The sequence below is a fragment of the Pan troglodytes genome, chromosome 14 (genome assembly GCF_028858775.2).
Source record: "Pan troglodytes isolate AG18354 chromosome 14, NHGRI_mPanTro3-v2.0_pri, whole genome shotgun sequence".
NCBI classification, from domain to species: domain Eukaryota; kingdom Metazoa; phylum Chordata; class Mammalia; order Primates; family Hominidae; genus Pan; species Pan troglodytes.
The window spans coordinates 33,245,525-33,250,931 of record NC_072412.2 but is presented as its reverse complement, the minus strand read 5'-3'; the positions used below and the strand labels follow the sequence as shown (position 1 = coordinate 33,250,931).

The window sequence follows — 5,407 nt, the reverse complement described above, 5'->3', positions numbered from 1 at the left end:
TAATGTAGTCAGAGCACAGGAAGAACATCAACAAGCATCAACACAGCTGACTAGTTTGTTGTCGTTGCTTATAAGAGAATTTCAGTAGAAAGACTTCCAACTCGTTGGCTTTTAGACTCCTCCAAGAAAGGTATTTTGGGGGCATTTTCTATAATATAGCAACATTTGAGTCTTTTTTAGACCTTCTGAGGTTAACCCACAGTGGTAGCATAATGACTAACTGCATAATATACCAGCCATGCCCATGATACTTTATATCAAACATGATGGAAATTTTATTAAACTCATAATAACAACTGCACAATAAGAGGTTGTCATGATATATGAATATTGAGACAAATAGTGTGAAACAAACAAAAAAAAAAAACCTCTTCTTCTCTATCCTTGAAATTTTCCACACCTTGACCATAGTTTCAAGGTCTTTATGATTCTTCATGGCTGTCATTTGATATGAAAATTACCTTTTCAAAAATAAATCTTGTCCATGGTATTGCTTTAATCTCTAACTTAATGCAAAATTATGCTACTTGGTGCATGAGACTCTCTTCACATTTTCAATGAAGAGAATTCCCCAATACTTAGGTTTTTCAAGAGGTACACTACTATTTCCACATGGCAGGACTTCTAGTTAACAAGACGATTGAACACGCAGTCTGTCTCCACTGCCTTTTAAATTACATTTAAAATAAAAGACATAAGAAAGAAAACCCAGGAAGACAAGGAGAATAGGAACAGAGACAGAATATAAAAGAGATAAAAACAAGATCTAAACACTGGAAGATAGATTATGAGCAATAACTGACTTCCAATCTTAGAGAAAACTACAATCTAATTATAAAGTGGAGGAGGCTAACGAGAAGCAAATTGATGTTCACCTGAAAGACCTCCAAAATGCTCTGGAAATGGCAGAAATAAGTTCTTCTAAAAGGGGAGGGACAGTGTCTGAAAACAGAAGGATAAGTTGAAGGACTGGTTAAATTTTTCAAGGGAGAATTGAGCTTCACTCTTGCAATCATCCTTTCCCAATACAGCTAAAGCCTGGAAGTTCACCCTGGAGAATTCAACCTGAAAGCATGTTAGGTTGCTCACAAGACATATAGCTGAGGGCGAATATGAGGGGCTGTATTAAAAACAGGGAAGTTATGTGAACTTTGACATACGGAACCTTGAGACATTCAGCAACCTTCATCACTCAGCTTCCAGGAAAGGAGCAGGTGGATTTTATGTCTCTAAAGCAACAAACTAAGAAAACTGATCTGCCCATGGGAAAAGATCTACAAAAATACACAAATGAAGGCCTGACACAAAGTAGCTGGGCCACCACCAGTCACCCTATATTGAAGCTCAGCAGTTAACAAGGCATACTCATAAACATGTTTTTATGTCTGTTTTAAATGTGATCACTAGAAAAGTCTAACGTAAAAGAACGAACTGATTTGAAACAAAGAAAAAAGGAGAACTCCAAGACAGCAAATAGAGCAGAAAAAAAACTTTTTAGAACTTCAATATTCTCAGAGATGTAAGAGAAGAAATGGCATGCAGGAAGGGATGCTATTTAAAAAGGATTATTCAGACAATACAGAATTCTTAGAAGATAAAAACAGAATGAAAAAATTTAAACAACAAAACTCAACAGAAGAGTTGAAAGCCACGATTTAATAAATATTTCAGAGAGAAGAAAAACTCACAAAGAGATACAAAATACAAGGATAAAAGGAATGCAAAATACAAGGATAAAAGGAATGCAAAATACAAGGAAAAAAGGATCAGGACTTCCAATAGTATACTAATTAAAAACACCAGAAAGAGAGAAGAGTGAAAACAGAAAGGAGGGAATGATTACATAAAAATCGCAAGAAGATCCCTCAGAGTGGAATAACACAAATTTCCAAACTGAGTGCTCAGAATAACAAAATAAAAGTTCTTATCTTCCTAAAAGAGCATGTCTTTATGAAATTTCACAACACTAAGGCAAAAGAAAAAGCAAAAAGCTCCCAGAAAGAAAAATTATGGGTAACATATAAAGAGTCATGAATAAAAATAACATTAGGAAGTATCCCAAAAACAACAGTAGAAATTAGAAAATAGTGGTGGGAGACCTTCAAAATTATGAGAAAAAATTATTTCTAACATGTAGATAACTTCAAAGAGGGCTTGCGGAGCTGCAAAACCAAGAGCTTTTAATGTATTACTGAATATTGAAGTTCTCCATAGGATGCCATAGTCACTCAGTAGTGCTATATCTTCCTAAGAAGATATAAGACTTAGCTTCTGATAATCATGACCTAATAACCCATGATAGGTAATGTAGGAAGTAAATGTCTCAAAGTTAAAAAAATATTATTTATAACATGGAATGTTATATCTGGGAAAACTATCAATCAAACAATATTCCAAAAAGTTTATCTTTTAGGCACCTTACCTTATGGAGTTACTGGAGGATGCACTTAATGAAAATAAGGGAGGAAACCAAGAAAGCAAAAAACTGGGTTTCAGAACACAAGAAGTCTAACACAGCAGAAAGAAGGGTATTCTAGTGATGACAGCTTGTAGTAAGCCAAAGGAACAGCCACTATCAATTGGTGCAAATGGACAGAAGGCTCCAGGAGTTATATCTCTAAGAAAAAATAACACACACACACACACCACAAGTGAAGGCTGTATTACCTGTAACATTGAATCTACTGAGGGGAGAGTTACATTTCTGGCAATGATAAACTACCCCTAGGTAGTTTATTAAGAACCAAAGCAAAAATTAAACGGAGGCAATTATCAACTGAAGACAATTCAAGAAGCTTTACCTAAAAAAGGAAATATAATCATGAACGTCATGTGGTTGAGGAGTGAATAATAATTTTGTAGAATTTTTGACATAGCTGTATTGGGGAGGTAAGAGAATGCAATTACCTGGGGGAGGGGAAGAGAGTATATTTTTAAAAGCTAAATCCTTTCTAACCATATACAAGACTGGGGTACTGGTATTTCTTTGTATTACATTCTATAGTGCATTTGTCTTTAAAATCATGTACATGTATTCATTGGACAGAAATAGAACATAACTTTCAAATTGCTGTATAAGCTATCACCCAAATAATTATCTTTTATGATAACTAACCCTAGTAGTGAGCATTTTTACATTTCTAGTTAAAATTTTCTTCCAGTTTTATTTAAAATTTCTTCGTGAGACCAAGTGCTCATTGTTGAAATTAATTTGAAAACTGAGATAATTAACAAAGGGAAAAGGCTGCTTTTTTTTTTCCCTGAAGGATAATTAAGTGCTCTGATTCTTTTATCCACTTTGCCTTTGTAAAATTCATCATAGAAAAAGTAACACCATAATATGGAAGAATAACTTCTCTTGGGAAATCTTGACTATCACAGAGTTGAGTTTCAAATTCTCAGGATAGTTGACTGAGTATTCCTCCCTAAGAGAAAGACCTGTCCCTTGACAAAGAACTTGGCACTTGAATGATAAATAAAAGCCCTCTCTTCATTAAATCCACTCTTATTTAGTAACTGAGAAGGTCAAGTAAACAAGACAGCAAGGAAAATAGGACAGACTCCTCTAAAATCATCGGGCAAGGTGGATCTTTTTAAGGACTTGTCCTCTAACTGATTCATTCTTGGATAAGTGCTTGCCTCAAAAAAGAAGCCAGCTACTAAGTGGGAAAGGAAGGCTGAAAAGTGATTGCAGAATTATTTTTGTATAGGACTTTATAACCTACACAGATAACCCATCTTATTCTTTCCATTGACCTTGACTTTTTGGTTAGCTCAAGTAATTTTTCAATAAAAGAGTTCATATAATGTAAATCTTTGTAGAAATGAAAACAAAAAAATGTTTGAACTTAATTTGAATGTAAATGTGTTTTACTCTGTTTACAAAATGCTAACCTGAGTCTGAAAACTGTATTATTTCTTTCTGGTCTATAATGGTCAAATAATTGTTTTTGTCATTTTTAGAGCAATTTTCAAAGAGGTCTCATTTCATAGAGAAGTGTCCAATATCTCAATTTGTTTTTTCATTAGACAATCTCTCTAGTTACAAAAGAGTATTTAATACAAATTTCTGGTGGAGAGATGTTATGTTGGTCCTCTCCCAAATTCTCTTAATATTTTTATTTTTTCATACATCTGAACAACTCATTAATGTAACACCCTATGGGCAATATTGAAGGCATCAAAACAATGCTTAAAGAGTCTCAGAATTTACTGTTGTCTGTTAGTTAAGAGGCAATACTAGCGATGTGTGCATGCACAATTTAAAAGACCAGTACAAAGGGTTTATCCCCACACTTTGTCCACATAAAACCAGAACTTTGTTTTATAGCTGCAAACACTGTTTTCCAAACCCACAGGTGTCTGAGAGTTGGCCACTTAGACTCAACTCAGCCTGAAGCCTTTGTTCAAAGGGAGCTCCTTCATCTTCACAGATGCCTAATCTGTTTGCTGCTGCTGTTTCTCAGCAGTTCATAACTGTGCCACATGGTTTAAAATTGAGCCTCAGAGCTACCTTAAACTCTTTATTCTCTCCTGATTGAGGTAGCCCCATTTGCGCACACTATCTAGAAGCTGGTGAGGTGTTCTGCTGTCACCCATCCTGTATCACCTCCAGAAGTGCCCAGTCAGGGCAACTGACCATATGCCACGACTGGGGCTTTCATTCCTAATGATTTTCTGAAGCTGCATTGGTGAAATTACACAAGAGACCAGGTCAGCAGGCTGCTTCCAATCTTTCAAGGAGCTGTTTGTATCACTCTCTTCACCCTCAGCCAATTCTGGAGTTCAGTACCATATTGGCACCTCATTGTCATTCTTGGTATGGGGTTTAGGCTTTGTTTTTCTCAAGGGAGTGTTGGGTTTTGTGCGTCAAGAGCAGACTACTTTCAGGTTTAGGTTGCCTTTAAACATCCTTACATTGTGGGTCTTATGTGACCAACATTGATACATAATATTGGTCTTTTAAGGTTTATTGTAGATCCATTTGTAACTTAAGACATGAAATAGTCCATGATCACGCCATAGGTGTGTCAGACTTATAGGAATTACTCGGGATGGCAGGAAACTCTCATTTGTTCATGTTCATGAGTACTCACATGAAACTTGTGAGCTGTTCTCCTCCAGAATCTCTTTCTCGCCCATGTGTGGTTTCTCCGTTCTAGATCTTTTCCATTGAACAATCCCATCTAACATATGTGTGTGTGTGTATGTGTTCCCATGTAACAATTTTTCCTGAAAATAAGCAATTTCTAAGGTACAAATGTTTACCTTAATTATGTAAGAGTCTAAATATTTGAGTACCAGTGATAATAAGACACTTCATCACAACTTAAAAATGAGTGCATTCAACTAAAACTCTCATCCACCATAACCTAAAAATTGCAAACCTTTTTACACATCCATCTTT

General features: G+C 35.5%; 1 non-coding gene across 1 annotated transcript; it reads left to right on the top strand.

The window, feature by feature from the left end:
* Nucleotides 1-2,135: 2,135 nt before the first annotated feature.
* Nucleotides 2,136-2,263, top strand: LOC112205284 (small nucleolar RNA SNORA25). The gene has a single exon (XR_002939185.2). It is a non-coding gene; the product is annotated as a small nucleolar RNA SNORA25 (small nucleolar RNA).
* The last annotated feature ends 3,144 nt before the right edge of the window (nt 2,264-5,407 follow it).